The 12,562-nt window shown below is 34.1% G+C and overlaps 1 non-coding gene across 1 annotated transcript; it reads right to left on the bottom strand.

Annotated features, from left to right (window-relative positions):
• Positions 1–215: 215 nt before the first annotated feature.
• On the bottom strand, positions 216–323 carry LOC147912972 (U6 spliceosomal RNA). Its single transcript, XR_015549391.1, has one exon. It is a non-coding gene; the product is annotated as a U6 spliceosomal RNA (small nuclear RNA).
• Between the last annotated feature and the right edge of the window lie 12,239 nt (positions 324–12,562).

The following is a 12,562-nucleotide window of genomic DNA, read 5'->3' as shown; positions in this document are numbered from 1 at the left end:
TTTTGGAAATGGAATGACTGTTTTTTATATTTTAAAATACAAAGAAAGTAGAGGGAATCATAGAACAAACTGTATTTACACACCAAGATTAACTTTTATTAAGACTAGTGTTTTATATAAAAATATAAATAAAATATAGGTGGTAGACATTAAGTATCCTTTAATGTCCTTTGCATCCTGCTTCCTCACCCCCAACTCTTCCAAGACAAAGACTGACAAATAGGCAATGATTCACAAAACGTGTGAACCGTCCTTGCGCATGGGCTGTGTTAATCTTCTCTGTGCTTTTCCAGTTTTAGTATGCACGTTGACAAAGCAAACACCGGGGTTTTCTTTTGATCTTAAAAGAAAGAACTTGAAGAAATATAACCAAGGTTATAAATTCTAGCTTGCTTATGACAATAACACTTTTAGACTCAAAAATATGAATCTTCATAGAAAGAGAAAGACAAATATAAGCATTAAGAGAAAGAAGAAGAAGAAAGAAAAAGGCTGAAATGAATAATGAACGAATTGTAGCTATTTTCTTTCTAGAGGTGCATTTGATTTTCTCTGTTATTTTATCTCACATCCAAAGAATTAAAATATAAGTTAAACACATGAAATCTTCAAATTATGCACTTACAAGCCGTTACTAATTTTGTCACAGTTCCCAAATTAGTCAGATTGGCCTGTGTGCTGAAGTGGGAAGAAAAGGATATTGTTTCTTGTACTGTAACTCTACTGTTTTATTAGGGTGTCACAGTGGCTACTTTACAATCTAGTTTGAGAATAGGTCCCTTTGTCAAGCTTGGTCATAATTTGGGCTAACCCTCTACTTAAGCAGAACACAACTTAATTATGAAGATGAAGATTCATTCCTATTGTAGGATATCGCAAAACTAGAAGTTTGACTTAATGGACTCACCAAATAAAAATGTCTCAAATATAAGATTTTTCTCAAGGTCTGTAATTTTATAATAGCTTTTACACTCCCAACTGTATATGTGACATTATCAGTCTTTATTGAAATAATCATTTTGATTCATTTGGAAGAACAATTCTTTTACCCTAGTCAATCTAAATAGTCTAACAGTTAACTTTTTAGATAATATAATTTATGTAAGAACCACAAGCTATGACTTACTACCATTGAAATGGTACATATTTTGAATTAATTGCTAAAAAAACCTTAAATAAGCAAAAGCCTAAAATAAGGCTAAAAACTACTATTTGTGCAAAACACAAAATATTTATCTTATTACATTTCACAAGAAAACTAGTATGTATTTTCTTCTCAGATAAAGCTATGAATATTGTGGTTTATGTATGTCACTGATAAGAATTTTTTGAAGAGTAAAAATTACTAGTAATTAAATAATGGATATCTGTCTATATATTACACACACACACACACAATGAGACATTGTATCTGTAATTAAATGGCTAGTCTTTTTCCTAGATAGAAATTATATTCCTCTTTAAATATGAACATATGAATAATGGGATGCCTCATATAGATATTTTTTACTTATTCTGATCAATGAAACAAGGAGGGAGAGAAGTTTCTACAAATATCTCTAAAAATCCCTGAAAGTGAAACTATTATTTTGGAATCAAAAGGATTAATATCTGACTGATAATATAAACTCATAACCAAGGAGGAGCTGTTTAATGCGATGGGCTTGTCCTCAACTTGGCTATTACTTTCTAAATTCTTAATTACACCACCTCATTATGTAAATAGATTTAATCTTAGAGGAATGTGCTTTATGTTTAATTTTTAATTTATGCTTCTCACTTTCTAATCTGACTAATAAAACTGGCTTCCAAAATTTAGATGCTAGAGGTTTCTTTTTTTTAAAATATCATGTATTATTATGTTATAAAGATACATTTTCTTTTCCTGTAAGCTCACTGTCATTTACCATGAACAATTGAAAGATAGTAAAAAAATGCATGTATACACACATGTATGATGAAAAGGATCTTTATTGTCATGGCTTTACTCTAGGACAGTGTTCTCCAAGTGTGGTGTTAGGATGACTTGCATCATTTAATCACCTGAGGAGCTTGTTAAAAAAATTAGTTTCCCACGTTCCACCCCAGCTCATACTCATTGAATCAAATGACCGAGCAGGGGTGTGGATCAGAAATATGCATACAAAAGAAGCATACTTGGCGATACTGATGGAGATAGTTCGAGGAGTGATCTTAAAGCAACCCTGCCGTAGGGGCTAATGTCACATTTTTTTAAGGTTTGTTCTATCTATCTTCTTTAAAGTACACTTCAATATAATGCTCGATGTGTATCTATGGTATATTTTGTGAGGCTTATTTTTAAACTGATGATTGATAATTTGTGGAACTGCCCATAATGATGGCAATAATTATGGATTTTTAAATATCACTAAATTAGCCCAATTCCTGCTTTCATCATAGACCATTCAAAGCTACTCAAATATTGACTGGTGCACACACTTGAGTGATAACGCTGGGTTGGTCATTATACAACACTGGCATTATTTTCTGCTTTATTTCATGTCCTCCTTTGATAAACATAAAAACCTTACTCCGTTTTCATGAAGATTCTGATATGACCCCTGCCAGTGTCTGCCAGCTGCACCTCAGCCCCCATTAAGGATTATAGTTTTTTCGTATTCCCATTAGCTGAGAAGATGTTATTTTTTGTAGTTTGTATTTTGTAATGTAGATTTTCTTTGCTTCCCAAATATAAAATTATAACATTAATTTTTTTTCTGTCTACACAGCTTCCTTTCCCCAAATATTCCCCAGCCCTGCAAGAAATAATAATAATCTCATCATGTTGGGAATCACATTTATATAAATACTATCATGTTTAGAATGAAAATTCAGGTATTGATTCGAGTTGCCATTATTATTCTTGGACCCGGTTTTACAGTTTACAAGATTGACTCCAGAAGTCATAAGTTAGTTGATGATGCTAGGACTCTGGAGTATCACTTGTAGGGGAGAAAGAGATCATCAGGTGGTCGTAACTCCATGACTGTCCTTTGATGATGTTTTCTCTGTATATGTCTCTGTCCTCTATCTGGAATCATTCTTTGATGCTGTCTCCAGGAACTCTATACTGTTTCGCATGGCAGTTACCCATGGTCATCATTTGCTAATATACATCTCTATCTAGACAGTGCTCCATCCTCACAGCTTCTCAAAGATTTTCTGAGTCTTTAAATGCAACCTCTTGATTTTTATCTTCCCTCCACTCAAACATGGAGTTCCTTTGCTCCTTCTTCCTCCACACATTCTCTACTTCCATATTCAGATACTGCCCAGGTAACTATCATGTGTGTCCTCTGTGCTATAATGCAAACATTTCTTGCAAGGACTTTGATCTTTGTTGACCTTCGTCAGGTAAATTCAAAAATTAATCCTCGATCCCTGTAAAGTATATCTCTTTACTTTTCATGCTGCACAAAACAAAAAGGTTAAATGGTCTTTTTGGGGTTAATATAAAACATTTCTTAGTCCATAAAACAAGAAAACTTAAGTAGCTAATATAATTATCTAAATCCAGTACATCAGAAAGTTCTTACCCTAGGTGTCAGAGGATTTAGGGGTTATGGAATATTTACGAACTACATAATGACAATATAGGGGTAACATTTCTTATTTGGGGGAGCTGCTTATTTTATTGAAGGTCCCAAATAGATATAGAAATTTCAACACCTGAGGAAAAGATTTAAAAAGCATGAAGGATAAGAAATAGAAAAATGAACTGAAACTAAAATGCTATCAGAAAATCTAATGTAAGAAAGTCACTGAAGTATTTTCAAAGTGACATATCAGGAAGAGAAAGTAGCAAATAGCTAAAACTGGTGAGGCAGTACCAAAAAACCAATAAGGAGAAAAATCTTCCTAAAAATGATGGATGATTTAATCAGAACAACTAGAATTAAATCAGAGAGAACACACACAGGTAGTGAAATATGTCAGATCAAATTCTGTAGAGCTGGAAAAAAACTAGGTTATTGGATTCTTTAATAATAAATGGAATCCTTTAAATATTAAAAAAAAATTAATAGACTTTTCCGGTTATGTGCAAAAGACATTCATTAACAATAGCACATTAGCATTCATTAAAAAAATTTTTGATGCTGTAAGAAATTCTAAAGCTTTCATTTCCCTATTAAAACACAAATTATACTACGATTTCTCTGTCATTTTAAGTAGGTCATAGAATACCTGAGTTTAAATGTTCTCTCATTTTTTGCGGAATTTCAATAACTAACTGCATATTTCAATGAATCAGCCACAATTAAATACTACTGATGTTCTACCACAAAAACACAATGGCAACAAAATTCTATACATTGAAAATGCTTTTCCCTGACAAATCAACAGGAATCTGTAGGAAAGCTCAAAATGGATAATAATATATTACTTGAAGGTTACTTTTGTTGCTCTCATGGTTTATAGTATAATATTATTTATTAGATCACTGTACTATTATCCCAGGTAGCTCTCCGAAATATCCTTCATCCTTTCCTGTTTCTGGTTAATTAATAGGGTATTTTTTAGGTGTGCATTCAATATATAATACTAATGATTGTATGTTTTTCTTTTGACCATCTTTTCTTTCGAAATGAATACAATTTCGGTAGTAGTATGAACTAAAAAGGTATTTTAGACTGTCCTGGCAACTTACTATAGTATTAACGTACGTCATAACATATATCACAATATATATGCTCTAGGAATATTTTTTCTAGGTTAAAAATTAAAAACAACAGATGTGGACCTTTAGAACAGAATGCCTTCTAACTATCATTTTGCATCTTCCTCTCTTGAAACAGCCTGGCTACATCTACCTGGTTTTAAAACATTGTGAAAGAAGTCTTATATCCAACTTGACCATACCATCTCCATCAACTTTATTTGAAAGCTGTTTTAAACTTCTTTTCCATTAAATGAGATTGCCCATTAGATTATTCTGAACTAATTTCCTATATATTTGTCTACTATTCCTCTTCTAGTAAATAGAATTTATCTAATATTTATTTAGCAGAACAAGAAGTAACAAAAACATTGTCTTTAACTTTAGAAATATTGGTTCAGATCTGCTGAGGATTACATGTGAAGTGAATATGATCTCTTACAAAATTTTGGGTTTATCTTTTCTTTCCGACCAAAAAAGGGGCATAGTTAAGAATCCCCGAGTGACTGTGGTTGACATTAGCCTGTTTATGTGGGTGTGTAGAAACTTGCTGGAGCCATCAAGTTTCAGTTGACTGTACAGCTGAGAGTTTTCACCACGCCCTTTGACTTCTCAAGCTTTTGCATCACATTGCATGAGCAATCCTGCCTCTTGCATATGTTGATTTTAATCATCCATGTCCCATGTGAGGTTTGGCCTTCATTCCTTAATAAGGGCTGCTGTAGTTGTGATAACCTATTACCATTTCTCAAATTTAAATAACGCCTTGTAATTGTGTTGATATTAATTTTTCCTCTGAGCAGTAATATCATGTTTATAGTAAATCAACTCCATGGTATTTTCTTATTGGAGAATAAAAGAAAAGAGAAACTAGAAATGGAAATACAATCTCCAGTAAGAAAAATGTAGTAGTAGTATTTAAGGAAGCAAAGCAGAGCTTCAGGGGGAAACTAGATTGCCAGTGAAATTCTGATACAAGTGACAGTGGAAGCCTAGGTTAGAATAAAGGATAAAATCAGACTAACAAGATACAAAACAAAACACGCTTATTGCAAAATCAGCGCCGTACAGGATATATTATTGAGTGGTTCTTAAGACTTGTGGTGTGTGTTACGTTTTATGAATCTTAATGTTGAGAGTAATTAGAGATTTTTACACAGAGTACATTAACATGAAACAAAAAATTAGGTAAAATTGAAATTTCAGCTAGCAATCAGTATTATGTCTGTATCCAGGTAAATAGATGAAAAATTCAGTTTTACCTACATACTAGCCATGTAGATTTGACATCATAATGCACACATGTATCCTAAGGGATTTATAGTTAGTGTGATTTTTTTCACTTGCTGACATGATTTTCTTTTTCCAACTGAGTTCTTGATTATGCATATGGACTTATATGTCATTGTTCTTGTTGAAAGAGTCTCAAATATCTGTCAGTGATGAATGGATAAACAAAATGTAGTATATACATATAATAGAATATTATAATATTAGTAATAATATTATTATGCAGCTTTAAAAAGGAGTGAAATTCTGATGAATGCTACAAAATGGATGAATCTTGAAGACATAATGCTAAATGAAATGAGCTGGATGCAAAGGGACAAATATTGTATGATTCCACTTATGTGAGGTATATAGAATAGTCAAATTCATAAAGACAGAAAGTATAATAGTGATCTCTAGGGGCTGTGAGGAAGGAGGATTGGGGAGATTATTGTTTAATGGATACAGAGTTCCACTTTGGGACGACGAAAATGTTCTGGAAATGGATTGTAGTGTTGGCTGCACAACAATGTGAATCCACTTAATGCCACTGCTTTGTCACTTAAAAATGGTTAAAATGGAAAATTATATTTTACCACAATTAAAAAAAAAGAGGTTAGAGAACTTGAAACATCTTGAGTCCATTTGGGATCTTAGAGCCACTTCAGGGACATGATTAAATCCGACTAGAAAAGGGTGTGGAGAAGCACAAAAGAATGGGCTTAGGTCAATGTCAATTAGCCTTAAAATGGCTATTATCTAATAAAATTGATCATGTCAATGAATCATTTTAATAAACATTGGCATATAAGGAAATCTTTATCTCTATTAAGAAATATTCAGAATAATATATTGTGTTCTTTATCTGATTACTTGTTGAAATTGGACTGATAACAGATTTTTATTTGTTTACAAAGGTACCTTCAGAAGTCAAGTGAGAAAAGAAAATTCATAAATTTAGTTGAATTATATGCTGACATTTCTAATAACACAGAAGTCAATATTCATGTATATAGCATATTTCTGTTTTAAAGATTAAAAATGAATAACTAACTGAAAATTATGCAAGAGAGTGTTGAGCAGTAGATGGCAAAGCTGCATTGTGTGGGAGCAGGCTCCATGAGGTTAATAAGTTAAAGATATGAACATTTTGTGCTACGACATATATTAAATTTTTAAAAGCAAAGTGTATGAAAGGTAAGAGGGAGCCAGTGTATTTTGTAAATCTCCTAACAAACTTCTTTAAATAAAAAGAATATACAAATGCAATGCTATTCTTTTCTCCCACATTTTGAAAGAATTAACTTACTTTAAAGTTAAATCAGGTGTTTTAAACTTTACATAATATTATTCTGCCTGTGATACTTGAAACTAATTCTTTCAGATTTATTTATTTATGACCTTCCTTAATCCCAAAAGTTTTCAGACTGTTTAAAAAAGTGCAGGGGTAGATGTCAGCAAAAATAGTGGAGTAAGGACCTCCAAAAATTTGTTTCTCCATTATAGCAACTGATAAAATTATCAGAAGGACCTTTTCAGAATTCTGGAAATTAACCAAAGGCTTGCAGCAACCCAGGGAGTGTTTATTCAAGAAAAATGGCTGAATCTCAACAAGAACATTGAGTTTTTTTGGCATTTTATCATACTCAAGTTTTATCCACTGCTATCCTGCTCTGTGGTAGCTGTGAAAAATAACAGCCTGCATTTCTGGTGCAGCATGGCAACCACTGGAATGAGCAAACAGAGGTGGATATCTTTCAAAGCCTCATTTCCAAAGAACTCTCATTATCTTACCTCTCTGAGGGTCCCTGGAAGACCCACTTACAAGACTGACTTGGAACAGTCCCAGTACTAAAAGCCTTCTCCCTTATGGTGAGATGGAAGGTGGGTGAGGGGGCATTTGTCGAAAACAATTACAAGCAAATGTTTTATCATTGCAGCTGTCTGGGGAGATTGATAACTGTTGGGGCAATCAATAGACTAACCAAAAATCTTAAAAGGAAAAACTGGAGAATGATATGTTAATATAGCTTTGAAAAACTCCAACATATTCCCGGGAATCTAGAAGGCCACATGCATGTGGAGAGCTGTGTGCCTGCTGAGAAAAGACCTTAGAAGGCTATAATGGTCCACCTTTGGCTGACCATAAGGCCATGCACAAGCAGGAAGTGAAGACTTAAGGAGGAGTTATAAACTGCCTGGCTAAGTTTTGAAGGCATACAACATGCACACAGAGCTCCTCAGCAAAGACAGAGAATTTTTGGTTGCAATCATTTAAAGAAATCTCTGTCCGATTATTAGCAACCACTAGGCTAACCAATAGAAACTTAAGTGGCCACATATGACAAAGAGTACAGATTTTATGGAATTAATAAACAGAATTCAACAGAACATTAAAAAGATCATAAGCCATGATCAAGAAGGATTTATCCCTAGGATGGTTACTATATGCACGTTAATAAATGTGATACACCACATTAATAGAATGAGAGATAAAAATTATTTGATCATCTCAATAGATACAGAAAAAGCACTTGACAAAATTCAACATCCTTTCATGATAAAAACTCTCAACAAAATGGATATAGAAGGTGGCCAGCCCTGTGGCATAGTGGTTAAGTTCACTTGCTCCACTTCTGCAGCCCTGGGTTTGCAGGTTCGGATCCTGGGTGTGGACCCAAGCACCGCTTATCAAGCCATGCTGTGGTGGCATCCCATATAAAGTAGAGGAAGATGGGCACGGATGTTAGCCCAGGGCCAATCTTCCTCAGCAAAAGGAGCAGGATTGGCAACAGATGTTAGCTCAGGGATAATCTTCCTCACAAAAAAAAAAAAAGGTGGATATAGAAGGAACATACCTCAACATAATAAAGGTCATATGCAACAAGCCCATAGCTAACATTAGAGTCAACAATGAAAGATCAAAAGCTTTCCCTTTAAGATCAGGAACAAGACAGTCGTGTCCACCTTCATAACCTCTATTCAACATAGTATTGGAAGGCCTGAGAGAAATTAGGCAAGAAAAAGAAATAAATGGCATCCAAATCGTGAAGGAAGAAGCAAAATTGTTTGCAGATGACATGATCTTGCATATAGAAAATCCTAAATACTCCACCCAAAACTGTTAGAACTAATAAATGAATTCAGTAAAGTTTCAGGATACAAAATCAACATACAAAATCTGTTGCATTTCTGTACACTAACAATGAACTGTCTGAAAAAGAGATAAAGAAAACAGTCCATTTATAATAGCATCAAAAACAATAAAATACTTAGGAATACATTTAACCAAGGAAGTGAACCCCCATGTTCATTGCAGCATTATTCACAATAGCCAAGATAACGCAAACAACCTAAATGTCCATCGATGGACAGATGACTAAAGAAAATGTGGTATATATACACAATGGAATATTATTCAGTCTTAAAAAGAAGGAAATCTGGTCATTTGCAACAATATGGATGAAGCTTGAAGGCATTATGCTAAGTGAAATAAGTCAGACAAAGACAAATAGTGTATGATCCTACTTATATATGGAATTTTAAAAAGCCAGACTTAGGGAAACAGAGAGTAGATTGGTTGTTGCCTGGCCATGAGGGTTAGGGGAAACGATGAATTTATTGCTCAATGGCTGCAAACTTCTAATTATAAGAGGAATAAGTTCTGAGGATCATGAATATACAGCATGCTGACTATAGCTAACAATACTGTATACTGAAAATTGCTAATTAAGTAGATGTTAAATATTCTCACCATACCAAAAACAACATAATGGTAGTTATGTGAGGTGAAGGATGTGTTAATTAATCTTATTGTGGTAAACATTTCTCAATATATACTTGTATCAAATCACCACACTGTATACCTTAAACTTTCACAATATGTCAATTATGTCTCAATAAAGCTGGAAAAAAGAAATACCAAAATCAATAATGTAACTTTCTATCATTACAAATTAGGAGAAGAAAGCAATCTAAAGCCAAAGGAAGCAAGATGAAGGAAATAATAAAGATTAGAGGGAAATAAATAAAATAGAAAATAGAAAAAAATAGTGAACATCAGCAAAACCAAAAGTTGGTTTTTTGAATGATCAAAATTGACAAACCTTTAGCTCAACTGATCAATAATAAAAGAGAAAAGACTCAAGTTACTAATACCAGGAATGAAAAACTGGACATTACAACCAAACTTAAAGAAATAAAAATGATTATAAGAGAATATTATGTATTTTGGAGATTAAGCCCTTATCAGATGTATGGTTTGCAAATATCTTCTCTGAATTGTTAGGTTGTCTTTTCCTTTTGTTGATGGTTTCCTTTGCTGTGCAGAAGCTTTTTAGTTTGATGTAGTCCCATTTGTTTATTTTTGCTATTGTTTCTCTTGCCCAGTCAGACTCATGCATCTCAACAAAAAAAAAACTAACAACCCAATTAAAAAATGGGCAAAAGACCTGAACAGACATTTCTCCAAAGAAGATATACAGATGGCCAACAGGCACATGAAAAGATGTTCAACATCATTAACTATCAGGGAAATGCAAATCAAAACTACAATGAGATATCACCTCACGCCCATCAGAATGGCTATAATTAACAAGACAGGAAACAACATGTGTTGGAGAGGATGTGGAGAGAAGGGAACTCTCACACACTGCTGGTGGGAGTGCAAACTGGTTTAGCCACTATGGAAAACAGTATGGAGATTCCTCAAAAAAATCAAGGATAGAACTACCATATGATCCAGCTATTCCACTGCTGGGTATTTATCCAAAGAACTTGAAAACACCAATGCGTAAAGATACATGCACCCCTGTGTTCATTGCAGCGTTATTCACAATAGCCAAGACTTGGAAGCAACCTAAGTGCCCAAAAAGGGACAAATGGATAAAGAAGATGTGGTATATATACACAATGGAATACTACTTAGCCATAAGCAAGGATGAAATCCAGCCATTTGTGACTATATGGATGGACATTGAGAGTATTATGCAAAGTGAAATAAGTCAGAGGGAGAAGGTCAAATACCATATGATCTCCCTCATTAAGTAGTAGATAATAACAACAACAAACAAACCCATAGAGACAGAGATTGGATTGGTGGTTACCAGAGGGGAAGGGGGGAGAGAGGAGGATGAAAGGGATAATTCGGCACATGTGTGTGGTGATGGGTTGTAATTAGTATTTGGGTGGTGAACATGATGTAATCTATGCAGAAATAGAAGTATAATGATGTACACCTGAAATTTATACAGTGTTATAAACCAATGTTACTGCAATAAACAAAAAATTTAAAAAAGAAAGAATATTATGAACAATTGTATGCCAAAAAATTAGGTAACAAATGAAGTATCTCAGAATGTGTCCTTTTTTAAGGACCTATCTCATATGTTAAAATGAACCTTAAGGATGGGCCCTAATCCAATCTGACTGGTGTCCTATAAGAAGAGGAAATTTGGGCACAAAGAGAGAGAGGAAGGATACTTTTGCATGGAGCAAAGACAATGTGAGGACACAAAGAGAAGGCAGCTAGCTGCGAGCCAAGGAGAGAGGCCTCTGCAAAAACCAAACCTGCTGAAACCTTGATCTTGGACTTCTAGCCTCTAGAACTGTGAGAAAATAAATTTATGTTCTTTAAGCCACCCAGCCTGTGGCAATTTTTTTTTTTTGGCAGCCCTAGCAAGCTAATAGACCAGCCATGAACAATCCAGAAATGAAATTAAGAAAACAATTCCCTTTATAATAGTGTTGGGGAAGAGAGAGCATTCCCTGCCACTCTTTCCCTTAAGGTTCCTATGGCTAGCCAAATAATTAAAATACAGGTTAGCAGGAGAAAATAATACCAAGTTTAATAACATGTATACATGGGAGAAACCAGGGAAACTGAGTTTCTCAACAAAATGGCAGAGGTTCTCATCTTAAATACTATCTTCAGCTAAAGACAAAGGAGGATGTTGGGGGTGTGGAGAGTCAGTTATGGAAGATTACCAGAGTAAGGTTAAACAAGAGTAAGGTTATTATGCAGATTTAAGTCCTCACCTTCCACACTGATAAGTTTCTAGAGATGAGGTCATCCCCCCTCTTCCCAGTACAGAGAGGGGATACATTTCCCTTATAACTGTAAATGTTTGTCTGACAACCTTTTACAGGGCCACCAGAGAATGTTTCTGGGGAGAGACAGAATTTTGGTAAGATGGGCTTGGTGATGCCTTTCTTATTGTAACATCTATTTTACATGATATTATAGCCATCATATGGTAGTGGCTCCTTCCTGGAACAGGTCTTCTATGTTAAATTCTCTAGGCAGTTTGGGGGAGGTCAAATGTCCTTCAGAGAAAATAATCAAGGTAAAGAGATATATTTCAGAGTGGCTAATTTTGATCTCCCACAATAGCATCAAAAAGAATAAAAGACTTAGGAATAAATATAGCAAGAGAAGGGCAAGGCTAGTACATTGAAACTACAAAACAATTTTGAAAGAAATTAAAGATCTAAATAAATGGAAAGACATCCCATGTGAGTGGATTGCAAGATTTAATATTGTCAAGATGGCAATAGTCTCCAAATTAATCTACAGATTAAACATAATCCCTATCAAAATTCCAGCTATTATTTTTG

Source organism: Ceratotherium simum, chromosome 32 (assembly GCF_057802395.1).
Source record: "Ceratotherium simum simum isolate JZ-2026a chromosome 32, ASM5780239v1, whole genome shotgun sequence".
Classification (NCBI taxonomy): domain Eukaryota; kingdom Metazoa; phylum Chordata; class Mammalia; order Perissodactyla; family Rhinocerotidae; genus Ceratotherium; species Ceratotherium simum.
Note: the sequence above shows the minus strand (reverse complement) of the source record. Positions and strands in the feature narration are given on the sequence as shown.